Source organism: Panicum virgatum, chromosome 5K (genome assembly GCF_016808335.1).
Source record: "Panicum virgatum strain AP13 chromosome 5K, P.virgatum_v5, whole genome shotgun sequence".
NCBI classification, from domain to species: domain Eukaryota; kingdom Viridiplantae; phylum Streptophyta; class Magnoliopsida; order Poales; family Poaceae; genus Panicum; species Panicum virgatum.
In genome coordinates this window covers 1,451,354-1,471,190 of record NC_053140.1, presented here as the reverse complement: position 1 = coordinate 1,471,190, position 19,837 = coordinate 1,451,354, and the positions used below count along the sequence as shown (strand labels likewise).

At 47.8% G+C, this 19,837-nt stretch overlaps 1 pseudogene; it reads right to left on the bottom strand.

The window, feature by feature from the left end:
• Positions 1-11,717: 11,717 nt before the first annotated feature.
• Positions 11,718-19,538, bottom strand: LOC120709405 (annotated as a pseudogene).
• Between the last annotated feature and the right edge of the window lie 299 nt (positions 19,539-19,837).

The window sequence follows — 19,837 nt, the reverse complement described above, 5'->3', positions numbered from 1 at the left end:
ATCTGTCGTATCTCAGAGCATGATAGACTTCTACGTTACGAAGGGCTAATTCGCCGAGGGGGTTTGTCGCCCTCCGGGGGCAGAATTGATTCCTGTACCGGAGACCGGCGAGGTTGTGGTCTTTAAGGATTTTTTTTACAGCGGGACTTAGACTTCCGATGGATCCAATTGTGCCGAAGCTTTTGGAGCCATTCAACGCGAAGCTACACCATTTCACTCCGAACGGGATTGTTACATTGACTAAATTTCTGTGGGTAGTGCGGAGCTTCGGAGGGGAAGTGTCTGTGGATGCGTTTTGCAGACTTTTTCAGCTGCACTGCCAGCCTCGTAAGATCTATGTAGATGATGACGCCGAGCTTAGCGAGGTTCAGAACGGCTGCTGCACCTTTGTTCCTCGTAAGCCGAACAAAAGGACTGGCCTGTTGAAGGTTATGCTCTCGACAGCTTACAAGAACAAGTGGGAGGGGAACTGGTTGGGATATTGGTTTTACGTGAAGATTGGCTTCCCTGATCCCGAAGGTTCTAGCGAGAAGTATCTTCTTGCTTCGGACATTGAGATGTTCGATCACGTTTATCAGCCTGCCTTCAGCAAACATGGGCCAGGTTTCAAATCGTGTCTGGAAGCTTTCATGACAGCTTGCCAAGTTTGTGGTGGCAGGGATGCTGTCGAGGAATTTCTGGCTTCCAAGGTTTGGCCACTGGCTGCTGGCTGGTCTCCGTTGAGGTTCGAGCGCAAGCGCTTTGTTGGTTTGAAGTACGATGTGATTTCTCTGGTTTTTGGGCTTCGGAGACCCGAAGGTGCCAGTGACGAAGTTATTGTTGATGAGCTAGAGCGTCGGGCTGCGGAGATACTGGGGCCATGGAACAAAAAGGAGTACCGTTCTTTGGTGGAGGTGTGCGGAGGGAACCTTCGGTTGAACCGGTGCCTAGCTGAGATGGGCGTCGCTTACGAGCCTCGGCCGGTCCCGACTAACGCCGTTCCAAGGATGACGCCGCCGGGGAACGTAGGTTCGGAGGTTCCTGAGGTGAAGTCCAGAGGTAAGGCTAAGGTGGAGGAGGCGGGGAGCTCTGGGACTACCGGTACGTGGGGGCGCGGTCGTGGTCGGAAACCCTCGAGCACGAAGGTTTCCGTTGCGCGGGCTGAGAGTGCCAAGAGAAAGGCGCAAGATGAGGAGGTTTCTTCGGGAGACACCGGTACGCCCTCATTTATGGAAGAGCTCATGGGGACGGTGGGCGGGGAGATTGTAGTTCCCGAAGGGAGGCTTTTTAGATTCCGTTATGATCTTAGCGATGAGTACGGGACCATGCTTTTCGGTTCTGGCCGTCGGGTTGAGGTGGCGAAAGCGTTGATTAATCTTCATTGTTCATCCAAAGGTATGACGAAACGCCGGAGGATTCAGAGCCTCGTCAAGATTGGGGCCAAGCCTGCGGACCTTCCGAAGCCGCCCATGCCGAAGGGGGCTGCCTCGACGGCTGATGTCCTGAAGGACTCGGCTCCGGCGCCGAAGGACGCGCAACCTGTTCTTGCGGTGAACATCGAGGGGGAGATCCTGGTAGGTGAGACGTTGATGGCGCTCAGAGGTGGAGAGGCTCATGGAGGTTCCTCTGCTCCACCTTCGGACAAAGAGGTGGAGGCTTTGGAGGGGATGACCTTCGACGAGTCTGTTATGTTTGACCTACTTGGCTTTTCCTGATTTCCTAGCTCGTTCGCCGCTTCCGAGGGGGTTTTTACTTATGTTATTTTCTGCAGCTGTATCGGCGTCGATGCAGCAGCTCTTGGCCGTGATGCACGGGCCTGGCGCAACTGGGATTCTCCCTCCCGAGAAAGGTGTGGGGTCTTGTTTTATTTTTGTCTCTTGATCAATTTTTAGTGTTCCCGAAGGTGATTTTGTTTTTGATTCAGGATTTAATGCAGCCGTGGCAGAGGCGTCTACCTCCGACGCTGCTTTCATTGTTGCTGAGCTGAGCAAGAAGCTTGCCCACGCCAGCCGAGCTTTGATGCAGAAGGCCAAAGCGGACGCGGACCTTCGGGTGGCGAGTGCCACCGAAAGACTGGGTTTGGCTGACAAGCTCCGGCGGGCTGAGGCTGAAATTCTTGTTTTGAAGGACGAGAACCAGCAACTGAAAGCCAGGTGTTCGAGGCTAGAGTCTGTTTCTTCGGATAACGAGAAGGTTCTGGAGAGCCTTCGGAGGACCGTGGAGGGGGATGCCAATGAGAAGGCTGACCTTAAGAGTAGGATCTCCGAGCTGGAGTGGGTTCATTCTAAAATGACTGAACTCGAGCGGGTCTTATCCGAGGTTGCCAGACGAGCCGAAGGGGTTTACCAAGAGTACAAGAAGGCTCTTTCTGCCCTTGGAGCGAAGCCTTTGCCCTTGCCTGAGCCGGTCGAAGGTCCCCAAGTTTTCTTCCTTCTTTTGGACTGGTTGCTGTCCGAGTTTGAAGGCCTCGGTGAGGTGATGAGTATTGCAAATGACAACGTGGCCTCTGTCTCCTTCGAGGGGCTTGATGGAAATATTCTTCGTGCCGGCGCAGTTGACCTTGCCCGACTCGATGATTTTCAGTATGTACCCTACGAAGGTTTGGCAGCGGAGGTGGGAAGAATTTAGGATGTGAAGGCTGCATTTTTTGAGCGTTTCTGGGAAACTTCTGGCAAAGTTGCCGTTCGGACTCTGGCGGCCGCAGCTGCTAAGGTAGGTTTGGTTCCAGCAACTTTTCGTTTTTTCTTTTGTTTCTTTTTAATTGATTTCGTCTATTTGGTGCAGGAGGTGGCTCCTGATCAGCCATCGGAGGACAATCGAATGTCCGAGGATCAGAGGTCTCCTTCGGGGAATGTTGCTGCTGGTTCTTCGGGGGCTCAGGTGTAGATTGGTTTGTAGTTTACTTTGGTAGTTTTCTGGCATTTTGGTCTGTAAATATTGCCATGGTGCAGGATGTGAACAATGCTATGATATTGATGAGCTGGGAGGCTTTTAGCCTTGCTCGTCCTGGATGCAGCGTTGCGGAATATTTAATCTGGTCCAGTAGAAATTCATTGTAACATGTTTTGCCCTCTCGATTGAATGTGACTTTCGCGATTGCATTTGTAATGGCTTTTATCGCGTATCCTTCGGGTTTCCTTTATGTGTGCATCCTTCAAGGTGTTGTGATGTGCATCCTTCGAGGTGCCTTGTGTTGTGCATCCTTCGAGGTGCCTTGTGATGTGCATCCTTCGAGTTGCCTTGTGATGTGCATCCTTCAAGGTGCCTTGTGTTGTACGATGTGTTAGGCATATTTGCACCCAAATTTTGCAGAGTTTTAGTGTTGTGGGGCCCTTGGAGAAAAATGTCTCCCCCATAGCCTTCGCTTTTCTTTGCCGAAGGACCTTTTTGTATGTAATTTGTTTTTATCCGGGGCGACGCTCGTTAGGGTGGTTCTTGAAAATCATCTCCCCCCCCTTCCTAATGAGTCGTTGCCCGGAGGTATTTTTTGCTGGAGTGTTTGTTGTTTCGATATAAGATTTGTTTGCCGACGAGGCAATGCGCGGAAACTTTGTTTTTTTGTGAAAAAACGTCTCTCCCCTTTCTTTCGCGTTGTTGTCCTCGAGGGTCTTTTTTTGTTTTGGGTAAATCGAATGATGGGTGCCGAAGGTTCTTGTGGAAAAAAACATCCCCTCCCCCTTTCTGGCATCCATTTTTCGATTTTTCCGAGGCATCCTGTTGGCCTTCGCTTTGCACTTTATGTGCCCTTTTTGGTTCGGATGCTTTGGAAGGTCGAAGCCCTGTCGCGTTTTTGCACTTGTTGTGTGCTTGTGCCGAATGTGTTTTGGTTCGGCACTTTTGAAAGGTCGAAGCCCCTTGGCATTTTTGCACTTATTTTGCGTTTGTGCCGAAGGTTTTTTGGTTCGGACATTTTGAAAGGTCGAAGCCCCTTGGCGTTTTTTGCACTTGTTGTGCGTTTGTGCCGAAGGTTTTTTGGTTCGGACCTTTTGAAAGGTCGAAGCCCCTTGGCGTTTTTTGCACTTGTTGTACGTTTGTGCCGAAGGTTTTTTGGTTCGGACCTTTTGAAAAGTCGAAGCCCCTTGGAGTTTTTTGCACTTGTTGTACGTTTGTGCCGAAGGTTTTTTGGTTCGGACCTTTTGAAAGGTCGAAGCCCCTTGGCGTTTTTTGCACTTGTTGTGCGTTTGTGCTGAAGGTTTTTTGGTTCGGACCTTTTGAAAGATCGAAGCCCTTGTCGTTTTTTGTGCTTGTTGTGCGTTTGTTTTGATAAGTATGCAAAGTTTGCGGATTCTGCATACTTTGCTAACTTACTGTTTTGTTTGGCATGCAGATGTTTGCCGAAGCTTGCCATTTTGGCTGCTTAGGCGAGAGTGACACTGTTTGGGGAAAATTCATTGTATTGAGATAGTTTACACTGGGTCCGCCTCATCAAAAACCTCACCTCCTGTGCGGAGTTTCCCCTTGTGAGGAAAAGAGTACGACCCGTTTACAATGTATAAAATAACTGAAAATAAATGCGAAGGTCCGCGATCGCTTATAGCTTCGCGATGAGTCCTTTTTACAAACTTAAATGTAGTATTTTTTGAGGCTGTCGGCATTCCAAGGATGCTGCAGCTCATTGCCTTCGGCGTCGGACAAGTGATATGACTCTGGCCTATTGCTTTTGATTACAAGAAATGGTCCTTCCCACTTGGGTTGTAGTTTGCCGGAGGTTTCGGCATTTGGCTTCCTTTTTAGGACCCAGTCTCCGACTGCGATGTCCTTTTTCACTATTTTCTTGTCTCTCCATTTCGTTGTTTCTTGTTGATACTTTTCTAGATTTTCCGAAGCTTGCAGGATGTCTAGCTCTATGAGGTCTTTCTCCTCAGAGGGTGTGCCCTCGACTTGATGGGTCACCCTTAGGCTTCGATTCTTAAGCTCTTCTGGTGTCATTGCTTCGGCACCATATAGTAGCCTGAATGGGGTGAACTTGGTGGTTCTTGATTCAGAGGTGTTGTGGGACCAGATGACCTTCGGGAGTTCATCTACCCACTTGCCCTTTTTCTGATCGAACAAGCACTTCTTAATACTGCCGAAGACGATGTCGTTGGCCCTTTCGACAGCCCCATTGGATTGTGGGTGGTACACCGAAGCAAAGATTACCTTCGTGCCAACACTGTAACAGAATTCTCTGAAGAGCTGTGAGTCGAACTGTTTTCCGTTATCGACGGTGATCTCCCTTGGGACCCCGAACCTGCAGACGATGTTCTGCCAAAAGAATTTTCTGATTGTTTCCGATGTGATGTTGATGAGTGGCTTGGCTTCGATCCATTTTGTAAAGTACTCAACAATAATTGCTGCGTACTTGTAATTGCCCTGAGCTGTGGGTAGGGGGCCCACTAGATCAATTCCCCATCTTTGAAGAGGCCAGGTGGGGGGTATCAGCTGAATTGGCTCTGAAGGATTTGTGGACTTCGGGCCCATCATTTGGCATGCTTGGCATGTTTTCACTATGTGTTGAGCATCCTTTAGGGCTGTTGGCCAGAAGAATCCTTGCCTGAAGGCTTTGGAGACAAGTTGTCTGAAGCCAATGTGAGATCCGCAAGACCCGGAGTGAATTTCCTTGAGGAGCTCGATTCCTTCGGTGGTTGAGATGCACTTTAACCATGGGCTGGTTACACCTGACTTGAACAATTCTCCCTCGGAGATAACGTAGCCCCTCACTCTTTGGAACATTTTCTTTTCCTCTTTCTCATTTGGCAACTCAATGTTTCCCCGAAGGTACTCCATTACAGGTGTTCTCCAATCTTCGGCTGAGATGACTGAGATTTGTTTTTCTTTCTTCGGCTTGACCGAAGGTTCTGTGATTTCTTTGAAAAATACATCTGATGGTAACTGCTCTTTTCTTGATGCTGCCTTTGCCAGTTTGTCTGCTTCGTCGTTCATGTGCCTCGGGATATGAACGATGTCGAAGCCTTTGAAATATTTCTCCATGGATCTAACTGCATCAAGGTACTCGATAAGCTCAGATTTTCTTGCCTCTGAGTCCTTTTCGATGTGATCTCTGACAACCTTCGAGTCTATTTTGACTATGAAGTTTTGGTGGCCAAGGGCTTTCATTTTGCGAAGTCCCAGGAGCAAGGCTTCGTACTCGGTTGTGTTGTTGGTTGATGATTCTAGGTTGCCGAAGGTAAGTCGTGCTGCGTATCTTGTTTTTGCTCCCGAAGGGGACTCTATGATTGCAGCAATGCCCGCTCCGTCGTTACACCAGGCCCCATCGCAGTGCACGATCCAAGTTTCAGTCGAAGGTTCCTCCTTGAATGTTGGGGATGTCCAATCGGCAATGAAATCTGCTAATACTTGTGATTTAATGGCTGTTCTTCTTTCGAAGTCTATATAGAACTCCGAGAGCTCCGAAGCCCATTTTGCAATTCTGATTGAGGCCTCTCTGTTGCTGAACAAGTCATGCAAGGGTTGATCTGTGACCACGATTATCTTGTGAGCTTCGAAATAGTGTCGAAGCATCCGGGCAAACATGACTACTGCATATGAGATTTTTTCTAGCTCTGAGTACAGGAGCTTCGAGCCTGCGAGAGCTTCGGATATGAAATAAACGGGTAGTTGCTTCTTTTTTCCTTCGCTCTCTCTCTCGAGCACGAGCGTTGCGCTGACGGCAGAGTAGGATGCTGCGATGTATAGGAGCAACACATCCTTCGGGTCAAGTGAGGTCATTTTGACCATGTTCTGTAGGTGGTTTTTGAGCGCCTTGAGGGCTTCGCATTGCTCAGGGCCCCACTCAAATTTGTTTGCGTTGCGAAGGACCTTGAAGAATGGTAGGCTTCGGTCTGCAGAGCGTGGGATGAATCTGTTTAGGGCTGCAATCCGCCCTGTAAGTTTCTGTACGTCCCTGATGGACTTTGGCTCCTCCATGTTCCAAAGAGCTTTTACTTTGTCAGGGTTTGCTTCGATGCCATTGGTGGACACTAGGCATCCTAGCACCTTTCCTTTGTGAACTCCAAAAATGCACTTGTTGGGGTTCAAGGACAGTCCTGCTTTTCTTAAGCTTGCGAAGGTTTCGGCCAGGTCTGCCACGTGGTTGCTTCTTATTGAACTGGTTACAACAATGTCATCAACGTAAGCCAGGACATTCCTTCTAAGTTGATGCTCTAAGACTACATAAGACATTCTTGAAAAAGACTGTCCTGCATTCTTTAGTCCTTCGGGCATCCACACGAAGCAGTAGGTGCCGAAGGGGGTTATGAAACTTGTTTTTTCTTCGTCCTCTTTCCTCATCCAGATCTGATGGTATCCGGAGAAACAGTCCAGTAGAGACATCAGTTGACTGTTTGCCGCATCATCGACGACTCTGTCGATTCTTGGCAATGGGAAATCATCCTTCGGACAGGCTTTATTGAGGTCAGTGAAGTCAATGCACATGCACCATTTGCCATTCTTCTTTTTGACCGGCACAGTATTTGCCAGTCATGTTGGGTACTTGACTTCTCTAATGACATTTGCATCTAGCAGTCTCTGGACTTCGGCCTTGACTGCTGCGACTTTTTCATCTACCATTTTGCGAAGCTTCTGCTTCTTCGGCTTGATGTTTGGGTTGGTGTCCAGGCGATGCTCGATGATGTCTCTGCTGACTCCCCGAAGGTCGTTGGCGGACCATGCAAAAACATCTTGGTTCTTGCGGAGGAACTCGAGAAGTTCTTTCTCCTTTTCATGCTCTAGGGTTGCATTGATAGTCACCATTTTGTCGGGGAGGTGTACATCGAGGGGGACCTTCTTAACTTCACAGTCTTCTTCGAAGGTTGCTTTCTGGCTGTCCCCTTGGTGCTTTTCGTTGGTAACTGGCTTGGATTCAGTCCGAAGATTGTGCATATTTTTCTGTCCTGGGGTGTATCCCCGTTCAATGTCCCGCACAAGTTGCTGGTCCCTGCGAACGGTGATGACCCCTGCGGGAGCTGGCATTTTCATGCACAAGTATAGTTGATGGACGATAGCTTCGAACTTGTTAATTGTTCCTCTTCCTAAGATTGCGCGGTATGGGTACGGCATTTCTACCACATCGAAGGTGATGTGCTCTGTTCTTGTGTTGGCCGTATCTCCGAAGGATACGGGGAGTGACAGTTTGCCGATTGCATTTACTCTCTTTCCTCCGAATCCCATTAAAGGGATTTCCGAAAGCTGAAGCAGGCTTCGGTCGATACCCATCTTATCGAAGGTATCAGAGAAGATGATGTTTGCAGAACTGCCGGTGTCAACTAGTATCTTGCCAATCCTCCAGCCCTGAATGTTTGCCTCGATGACAAGAGCATTTGTGTGTGGGTAGCTGATGAGGTTGACATCTTCTTCAGAGAAGGTGATCGGAGAGTGTGACCACTGGGTTCTCTTGGTTGGACCTTCGGAGACGATGCAATGGACTTGCCTGAAGTAGTCCCTGCGTTGCCTCTTGTTTTCGAAGTCCAGGGTAGAACCTCCGGAGATGGGCATGATCATGCCGAAGGATGGTAGTGCCGCGGGTTGGCTATTTGTGGTTTGGTTTTCTTGTTTTGGTGGGTGAGCTGGGGGTGGTGGTAGCTGCTCCTGAGTGGGTTGAGCTTGGGTTGTGGGTTGAATAGTTTGCGTTGGAGGGTTTGGCTGCGGCTGCCAACTGTGATTGTAGTTGTAGTTAAACATGGGTGGGCGGTATGCTTGTGTAAATGGTTGAGGTGGAAAGAACGAAGGCTGTGTGTACTGTATTTGTTGAGGTTGTTCGGTCTGTGGCCATGTAGTGTGCCCAACTAGCTTGGCCTTTTTCTCGGCCTCCATTCTGTCAAAGGTCTTCTTCTTCTCCGGGCACTGGTTTGTTCTGTGGTCGGAGTCAGAGCCATGGAAGTGACAGAAGAATTTTTTGGGATCACACGAAGGTCCACGACCTCGACCCCTTCCTCTGCCGCGACCTCTGCCTCGTGCCCCGGAGGAAGGCTGCTTATCGTTTGAGCGTTAGGGCTCCGGCTCTGGTGGTGTCATGAAGGGATCGAAGGTTATCTGATCCTCATCTTCGTGCGAAGTTTCCAGAGGTAAGATGAGCTGGTGAGCTGGCTGCTTTTCTTGCTGCCATGTTTGCTGGTTGTATTTTTCAGCCTGACGCATGATTCTTCTTTGCTCGACCCTTCTGCGGTGGTCGGCGTCTGACTTCGCGTACTTTTCTGCTTCTGAATAAAGCTCCTCTAGAGTCCTCGGGGGCTCTCTTATGAGGTGGGAGGCAAGCTGACCAGGCAGGAGTCCCTCGATGCATTTTTCTATCGCATCTTTCTCTGGGAAGTTTGGAATTTGAGCCTTCTTTTGGACGAACCTCCGGAAGTAGTCATAGAGAAGCTCGCGGTCATGCTGGGGGCACTTGAAATCTTTGACAGTGTTGGTAGTGAGCCTTCTGAAGCCCTGGAATTCCTGGAGGAGCCTTCCTTTCATCTGATACCAGTTGTTGATTGATTGCGGAGGCAGGTACGAATACCAGTTAGCCACAGAACCTTCGCATGCCATGACGAAGGACTTGTCCATGGTGGAGTCGTCACCTCCGGCCGAAGCGATGGTTGCTTCGTAGGCCATGAGGAACTGAGTTGGATCTGTTGTGGCGTTGTACTTGGGGAGTTCAGTTGGCTTGTAGCCGAGCGGCCATGAAGTTCGCTGCAGAGCGACTGAGAGTGGCGAGGTCGGGTCAAATGGGAGGTTGACCGGCGGTGGTCTTTGGTTCTCATTAAGAGCGAAGGCTGTCTGTAGGATGACGCAGTTTTCTTGCTGGGAGGAACCTTCGGGCATTTCTTGGTATGCCCTCTGTAAGCTCTCAACTTCTGCCTCCATCTCTGCTAGCCTGCGCCTAGCCTCGGCTAGCTTGTTGGCTTGGTCCATTGCCCTCTTTTTTGTGGCAAGCTGGGCTTCGATGTTCTTTTTCTTCATTTCGAGGGCTTTGAGCTTGAGTGCTGCTTCTGTGAGTTGATGAGCTTCGGTGTTTTCAATGTTATCAAACTGGTCTCCATGAGGGGCAGTTTTGTTGTTGATGTCTTCCATTTATGGGTTGGCTCCTTCGTGCTGCGGTTGGGGGCCGTCGAGGGTGCGGCCAGGCTGAGTGGAGGTGCTTGTGGTGCCGGCGGTGGCTTTCTTCTTCGCTGGGGCCATCGAGGGTTGTCTTACGTGCTGGAACGGTGGGCGCCGCTGTTGGGATCTCTGCTTTGTAGATGCCCAGACAGGGAGCATGAACAGTAAGAAAGGTGGCAATGAAAGTAAGTGTCGAACTCTCCAATAATGATCAGAAAATTCAACACTTTACACTGTGGAGAGAGGGGGCTATTTATACCCCTAGCCCTCGGCCAGGTTTTCCTAAATTGCCCCCTCCCAACTCATTTACAGCTCACTCTCAGCCAGTTCCGGGGTAAAATTACAAGGTGAGAGGTTTACAAATCCGACCTTCTCACGTATTCGGGAGGTGTACAAATCCGACCTTCTTACATATTCACGTTTTACTCACATGTCTTCAGCCGACGAAGGTTACAATAACCTTCGGGTACCTCCGGGAGTTTGGACCACGAAGGTTCCATCAATGATCGACCAGCCATCATCCTCGTTCCCGGCCGCGGGCTCTTTTCCCGAGGGTCTTGATCTTCGAGTTTATGCTTCCGGGTGACTGTTTGTCACCTTCGGCGCGGTGGAAGCGGTACCCCTCGACCGAAGGACTTGGTGATTGCGCTTGCGCTTCTGGGCAGCCATCCGTTACCTTTGGCCTTCAGAAGGTGATATCCTTTGGCCCGAAGGTCATGGTATTTGAGCTTGCGCTTCTTAGTGTTCATCCAATACCTTCAGGTACGCTTGGCTCCATTTCGTTGTGGGCCTGCAAACAGGTTACGGAGCATTTCTGAGGGTGAGGGCTTGACCCGAAGGTCCAATCCCCAACAATAGTGTAGCAGTATGTCTTCTAAAAAGCTAATAGCAGATAATAGCGAGCTATTTTTTACATTGGTTTCAACCAATAGGACCTTGGGCACAAATAGACTCTGAGGCCCAGGAATACCATCCAGATCTTTTGAGCACTAAATGAACCTATCAAGCTTAGGGATCAAATTATTTGATATTTCTCAACGTGATCACAGGCGGCCCAAACAAAACTTGGCCCTGGCTCGACCGCAAATATTAGGAGTTGTTCGGGTAACTGACAGTCAAACCATCGCATAAGGTCTAATAATTATTTTTTTTCTTTCGGAATAATTTTTTTATTGCTGGATTAATTAAAAAATTAATCTGAAATAAAAATTGTTCTGCAATAAATTTGACTGAATTATATATATGGGCCAATTTGTTGGGCTAATTTAGACTCAAAACATAAAATCTGGGATGAAAGGGGCTAGTGTGACAGGCTTGCTGGGGTCACACAGGTGAACCCCAGCAGCGCCCAGCTCAACGACTTTGCTGTTGGGGGTAACACACGTTACCCTCAGCCAATCCATCGCAACACTCCCTCCACACCATAGATTGTGTTTTGGGCCTAAACTAGTCCGACAAACTGATCCATAGTCAATTTTGTTTCAAAATAATTTTTTTGTTTTAGAATAAAAAAAATTATTTCAAAATAAAAAATAGTTATTGAGCCTTGTGTGGTGGTTTGACTGTCAGTAGCCAACAACTCCTAACATTTGCGGTAGAAATGGCCAAGCGGTGGTGGCCGCCCGAGCGAGAGCAGGCGAGCACACATGTTTAAGCAAATTCAGCTCAAAACACACAGGACGTGCATCAAAGCATTTTGATTTTCGATTGATGTCCACAACGAATTTATTTGTTTTTTGACCGGCTGGTACGTTGAGCTTTTGGGAGTGGCCTGGCCTCTCCCTCTAATAAGATTCGGGTCCAGGACAAGCCACCCTGGCATCCGAGGAGCGTCGGTTGCTGGTCAGCCAGCCGGCGGCGATGCGTCGGTTCGCCGCCTCCGTGAAGTGACGCCGTCCCAGTACAGGGAACCCGACGGGTTGCCGCACGTGGTCGCGAGCGGATCGCCGCAGAAGACGCTGCCGTTTGTTCCTCCCGGGGCCTCCGCAGCAGACCGTCAGGACGTCCTCCCTCAACCCTGCAATAGGCACCTCCGATCCATCATCACCTTCCTTCTTCCCATCTCCATCCATGCCAATTGCCAATGCAATCGTGGCGATCGACATACTGACCGAACTTGCGAGGAGACTCGACCATCTCCATGACGGGGCTGAAGAAATCGGCGTAGATGATGCTCGCGTGAGGGTGCTTGCCCCGGAGCTCCTCCAGGCCAGCACCGGCGGCGAGCATCCCGACGGGATCACCCCGGGCACCACTCGTCGCGCCGTGCTCCATCAACCTCTGCCATTGTTAACTTGCACTAGTATCATCAGTATTCGAAAGGATCGGGTGCTCTAACAAAAGAGGGGAGGGGGTGAATTAGACACTTTAAAAAATTTAGACCTATAGCTCGAACTAGTTTGCACAAAACTTAAACTAAAACAAACTATCTAGATGTGCAACTATGGTTGTTATAGTGTGAAACCTCTATCCCAAAAGAGTTTAGCAACCTATACTCTTTTCTATTAAGAAACTATTTTATGAAAGTAAATGCATACAAATTGCTAGTATAAAATGCGGAAGCTTAATGAGCGGGATATGAGATAGAAAACTCTTGACGCGGGTGTTTATCCCGTGGTTCGGTTAGCCACAAAGCCACACCTACATCCACGTTGTTGTAGCACTCACTAAGAGTATTGCTACTCGGTCACCAAGTCTCTTCCGTGAACACAATCACAGTCACCTTGGCCCGGGTTCCACTAATGAGCTTCTCCACAAAGGATGAGGGTCTCCATGTCCCCCGCACAAAGTGTCGTCGCCGCTCCACACCAAGTCGGAGGGTCGATGACGTTGCCGGCGAGCTTCACAGCTCCAAGGGGCCGGTGCACCAAGCTCTTCTTTTGGTTCACTAGAGAACCACAGCACAAGGGCTCAAGGCCTTGCAATCTCACTCACTAAAAGCTAATCCTTTTCACAACACTCTCAAAATGTGCTAAGGGCTAAGGATATGAACACTAAGCTCTAGGATGGCTTGGAGTGGTTCTTGGGTGTGTATGTGACTTCCTTGAACTCCAGCAAACTCAAAATGGCCGGGGTGAGGCGTATATATAGACTCCCAAGTCTTGTAGCCGTTATTCCAACGGTCAGCAGAAATCTGCGTATCATCGGATGAACCAATGCCTCTGGTAGGGGTAGCGTCGGTTCATCCGGTCACTGTAAGACTCGAAGTAGACGTTGAACTCCTGACAGCTGACACAGTGATCATCGGTTGAACCAATGCTTGCCCGTCGGTTAAACCGGTCACTCACAGCACTCAACTATCCATTGGTCTTCTTCTCTTCTGCTGACGTCATTACACCGGTGCTTTGCTCCGATGCATCACCGGTTCATCCGGTGCGGAAGGATCTTCTCCTGGGCGCTTGACATCGTCTCTGGAACATAGTATGCCCAATGCACCGATACCTGTCGTGATGCCATCGGTTCAACCGGTGCCTCACAAACACCAGGGCGTCGGATCTTCCGACAACCATCGGATGCACCGATGCTTAGTCATCGGTTCAACCGGTGCTATTGATTTCTGCAGAACTCGTCCAATTCAGTGTTTCTTTGAATTCTTTCATCATGTTTTGCTTTGCATGGCCTTTTTACTTCATCCCTGGGATCTAGAAATGTTCACTTAATAATATCATTAGTCTCATTGATTGCGTTGTCATTCGATCACCAAAAACACTCGAAATGGCATAAACGGTGCCATGTTCGTTACAATCTCCCCTTTTTGGTGATTGATGACAACACAATCAAAGCAAGCGTAATATTTGCAAAAAATTGACAAATTTAATCGCTTGATACTAATTGAAACCAATTGAAACCGCTTACACTTGCTTGGATGCTTACCATCATCCAATGATGACTTGGCCTCCCCCTAAAACCATGAGTCCCCCTTTGATTCTTCCCCTTTTTCGCTACTTCTCCCCTCATGACTTGATTCACTTGGCATGTCTCCTTCTTTGGAATATACTTTTCCTTCTTGGGAAAACATGTCTTACTTTGATCCACATTTCTCCTCCTTTGGAATCAAATCACCTAAAAGGTCTTGCACCTAAAAAGATCTTGCAAAACAATATAGCTCAAGAGAAGATTAGTAGCCTAGGGAGTTAGTTCCATGACTCATGATCCAATGATATGATATCAATGAAGATACCAAATGAAAAATTCAGTACGATGGATCACAAAATCACGAAACTAGCATGACATGAGATAAGCTCTCCATAAGTATGTGCACAAAAAGATAACGTGAAAATCAAGTGCACAACTAGATGTTATAACTAGAAAGCTTAGATCATATCATGCACGGAGGTAGCTCTAAAAAGGATAAGAAATTGACAATTATACCAATTGAATAAGTTTAGAACCTTGCATACTTTCGGGGCAACTTAGTTTACCTTGTATGTACCAATTTGAGAGTGACTTGCAACAAATTAAAAGTCTTTAAACAAAGAGCACTTGGTACACCAAGGTTAAGCAAATATATGAGCATATAGTCTATGAACTTAGATATAAGCATTTAAATTCAATAGAGTATGTCTCAATATGCATGAAAGCACAAATTATCTTATCACTCTTATAGAGTTGTTTGTTCACATTGATCGTGAATAACATTCTCTTAGAGTGTTAACTCCACGTGAGACTACAAAAGATAAACTTGCAAATATGTTAGTCTCAAAATCACAACCTATAGGATGAACTCCCCCTAACTGTGTGCATTTAGTGTTTGAATCACCAAGTGAAAGTATGCACATTATTTTTTGACAATAATGGAAAGTTTACACTATAGTTTGTGTTCATGGTACACAAATGAAATACATACCTCATGAGGTCCATGTACCATAAAGAGTAAACTTGTGTAGCTTTCTACACACTTATCAAACCATATAGGTTGCTCATGGGTTAGAGTCATGGCACAAGCAACCCACCATATATAACACTAGGAGATGCAAAACATGCAAATATCCTAGCAAAAGCAATGGAGTTACATGATGCTTGAATTGAAAGCTAGCTACCATTACCTTATTGGAGACTTGGGCAACAAATGTCCAAGTATTGAGCTTAACTTATTTTGGCTTGAACCTTCACTTCAACTTGTAAGTTAAGCCTTCAAATCCCCCGAAGCCGTCCTTGGCTTTAAGTCTCCTTTGGAACCCACACCATTTGAGGCCCCTTCATATTGGTTATGACATTCTTGGGCACCCAAATGGAGTGATTCCAACTCTTTTCTTGCTTCCTAACCTTGTGAGCAACCACCTTGCCATTGGTTTTCTTCTTGATCATATAGGAGGTGCTATTGCTTTTGTTTCTCCGGTTGGGCTTGGTGTAGATGAGAGAACCCTTGATTGTAAGTTTCTTCTTGTTCTTCTCATCCGAAAGCTTCTTCCTTGGTTGAGGGCACTTGTTGGACTTGTGGCCTTCTTTGGGGCATTTAGAGCAAGTCACGATGGACCCCTTCTCTAGCTTCTTCACCATATTTTCATGGTTATCTTGAGAAGGTTGGACATTGCTCTATATGTATTTGCCCTTCAATCTATACAAGTCATTCTTGAGCCTTTCCACTTCTTGCTTGAGCTCATCATTCTCCTTGGTAATGAGATCATCACAAGATTCTACAACAACATTCTCTTTGTATTTCTCATTGCAAGGGTTAGAGCAAGAATCATCAATTAAATCAATACAGGAAGTTGAAACATCTACCATAGAGATAGAAATTGCACAAGGGATAGTTTGCTTTATTTCCAAAGAGTCATTAGTATCATTAATGCTCTCAAATTTTAATTTAAGCTATTCATGCTCCTTACTAAGCAATTTGAATTTGCACATTAAATATTCAAAATTTGTAGCAAGAGAAGCATTTAGATCTTTGAGAGCACTAAGGTTTTTGATTTCTTTTGATTGTTTTTTAATGACTTTTTGGTGCTCATGAACAAGGTCAAGAAGTTCATCAATTGAAGGAGAGTCGGAGTCATCATCACTTACATCGCTATCCATACCTTTGGCCATAAAGTAAGTGTTGGATGATGATCCCATGCGAGTGGTCAATTTCTTGTTTGATTCATCACTTGAACTTGATTCTTCACAACCGCTAACCCATTCACCAAATATGGCAAATGATTCATGCTTGGGCTTCTTCTCCTTCTTTTGCTTGTTCTTTTTGAACTTCTTCTCAACCTTCATAAGTTGATGGTGAGGCCCATCTTTGAGGAAGACCACATACCCCATGGAGTTGATTTCCTTTAAGCATTTGTTCATCTTCTTTACTTGCTTGTAAAGGTAAGGGTTCATTGGCTCTTGATCATCACTTGAGGAGCTTTGGTATGCCTCCTCTTCTTCCTCTTCACTTGAGCTACCTTTGATGGCCATCTTCTTCAACTTTTTGACTTGCTTACATGCAAGTGCACTATGTGTTGATGAAGAAAGTGGCGCTCTTGGCTTGATATCATGACGTAGCTCATGGGCGATCACCTTGTTGAGAACTTGATTTGGTGTCATTGTGTTGATATCTTTTTCATATAGAATTGTGGTCACCAAATCATAGTCCGGCCTTCGGAGTGAGTGAAGGATCTTGCGAATGAGTTCCAAATCTTTAATTTTCTTCACATCTAAAGAGTTAATCTCATTCACAAGAATATTCAACCGTGAGTACATAGTTTCGGCATTTTTATGATCAAGTTGCTTGAAGTCATTAAGTTTATCAATGAGAACATGATATCTTTCATTTGCAACATCTTTTGTGCCTTCATAGTTCTCACTAATAGTTTACCATAAAACTTTAGCATTTTCGCAAGCAAACACACGGTTGAACACATTTTCACCAAAAGAGTTTAAAATAGCACACTTGGCTATAGCATCATATTGTTTCTCTTGTTGACTATTGTTTTTAGTTCCTTCACTTGTTACTCTCCAAACATTTAGCCATTTGCTTGGAGTTGTGATTGCATCAAAATCTTCCATCATTGGAAGCCCGTGCCATCGAAACATGGAGGAGGTCCTAGAGAATCCATCCCTTCCCCTAAAAGAGCTAACTCACTAGGCCGTGAAGCCTAACCGATCAAGTGAGCCGGTAAACACAAATTTGCCATTGAAATTGGCTTTCTTTGTGAGAGAAGTGAGTCCCGGCTCTGATACCAATTGAAAGGATCAGGTGCTGTAGCCTAAGAGGGGGAGGGGTGAATTAGGCACTCTAAAAAACTTAGACCTATGGCTCCAACTAGTTTGCACAAAACTTAAACTAAAACAAACTATCTAGATGTGCAACTATGGTTGTTCTAGTGTGAAACCCCTATCCCAAAAGAGTTTAACAACCTATAGCCTTTCCTATCAAGAAACTACTCTATGAAAGTAAAGGCATACAAATTGCTAGTATGAAATGCGGAAGCTTAATGAGCGGGATAGGAGATAGCAAACTCTTGACGCGGGTGTTTATCCCGTGGTTCGGTTAGCCACAAAGCCACACCTACATCCACGTTGTTGTAGCACTCACTAAGACTATTGCTACTCGGCCACCAAGTCTCTTCTGTGAACACAATCACAGTCACCTTGGCCCCGGGTTCCACTAAGGAGCTTCTCCACAAATGATGGGGGTCTCCACGTCCCCCGCACAAAGTGTCGTCGCCGCTCCACACCAAGTCGGAGGGTCGATGACGTTGCCGGCGAGCTTCACAGCTCCGAGGGGGCGGCGCACCAAACTCTTCTTTTGGTTCACTAGAGAACCACAGCACAAGGGCTCAAGGCCTTGCAATCTCACTCACTAAGAGCTAATCCTTTTCACAACACTCTCAAAATGTGCTAAGGGCCAAAGATATGAACACTAAGATCTAGGATGGCTTGGAGTGGTTCTTGGGTGTGTATGTGACTTCCTTGAACCCCAGCATACTCAAAATGGCCGGGGTGAGGCGTATATATAGGCTCCCAAGTCTTGTAGCCGTTGTTCCCACGGTCAGCAGAAATCTGCGTATCATCAGATGAACCGATGCCTCTGGTAGGGGTAGCGTCGGTTCATCCAGTCACTGTAAGACCCGAAGTAGACGTTGAACTCCTGACAGCTGACACAGTGATCATCGGTTGAACCGATGCTTGCCCGTCGGTTAAACCGGTCACTCACAGCACTCAACTAGTCGTTGGCCTTCTTCTCTTCTGCTGACGTCATTACACCGGTGCTTTGCTCCGATGCATCGCCGGTTCATCCGGTGCGGAAGGATCTTCTCCTGGGCGCTTGACATCGTCTCTGAAACATAGTATGCCCAATACACCGATGCCTGTCGTGATGCCGTCGGTTCAACCGGTGCCTCACAAACACCTGGGCGTCGGATCTTCTGACAACCATCGGATGCACTGATGCTTAGGCATCGGTTCAACCGGTGCTATTGATTTCTGCAGAACTCGTCCAATTCAGTGTTTCTTTGAGTTCTTTCTTCGTGTTTTGCTTTGCATGACCTTTTTACTTTATCCCTTGGATGTAGAAATGTTCACTTAACAATACCATTAGTCTCATTGATTGCGTTGTCATTCGATCAAAAAACACTCGAAATGGCATAAACGGTGCCATGTTCGTTACAGTATTCAGTCATGCCATGCCGCCAACAGAATTAATCCATCAGGGCCATATACGTATGATTGGTCGTTGGTACCTCGACGGCCATCGAGATTTTCCTGACGACACGGGGAACGTAGGATCTGACCTCCCGGACGCTCTTCCTCTGGAAGGAGAAGTGGTAGTCGTTGACTCCGAACTCCCCAACCAAGAAAAGGGATCCTCCCAAGAACTCCTTGCACTCTACATACACGCATCATCGAGATCCAAGCTACCACATGTGTCGTCTGTGCTTTGTAGATCTCATCTGACTGATGGTAACTTCACTTCGATCACGTACCTTGGGTTGTGCGGCACAGGGAAGGCTTGAGGGTCGCGAACCACTCCAGCTGCACGCCCAAGCTGGCCGTGTTGAAGGGGAACTTGCTGCGGGGGGCAGGGATGCCCCTCTCGCGGAAGAACTTCACGTCGAGGGCGGTGGCGGCCCCGACGGCGAAGCTCGCGCCCTGCCGGAAGCCCGCCGGTGAGGGGGAGGCGGCGAACGGAGGGCCCAGGTACGGCAGGGCGTACGGCAGCTCCAGCCTTTCAGCTGCATGCGTTCCAGACGATCAGCAATGGCTGCTAGCGAATGGATCGATCAGATGGTACTTACAAGACGGCGCGGCGGCGTATACGTACCGATGAAGTCGAGGATGAGCCTGCCGTCGCAGTTGCGGCCGGTGGGGCGGCCGAAGAAGGTGGAGCCGTAGGGCGGCCGCATCACGGGGTCGAAGACGGAGTGCCAGGCGAACACGGCGGGGTTGTTCCCCGTGTCGGCGAAGGAGTCGCCGAAGCTGAAGATGGAGTGGTAGCGGCGGTGGACGGAGGAGGAGCAGGTGGCTGGCTCCGGTGACGACGAGAGGAGGACGACGAGGGCACAGATTGCCAACGTGACGCCCCGCATCTTGCTCCGCGCAGGCCCCAGGAGCTAGTAGCGTCCTGCTTCTTTTGGTGCTGCAGGCCGGCATCGGCGCCCGGCAGGCTTGCATTGCTTGCAGGATTAGTAGGCGCCACCAATATAATGTCAAACTGAATTTGTTTAGCATGCCGCATGCCACAGAAGTACATGTTCCAGCGTGCACCGGACAGGCGTAGTTTTGGATCAAGATTCCAATGGCCCATGTGATAGAGACTACCCGAGAGAGCACACAAGCAACGAAACATTTGACTTGCAAAAGTTTAGGACTAGATATGGCCCATGTG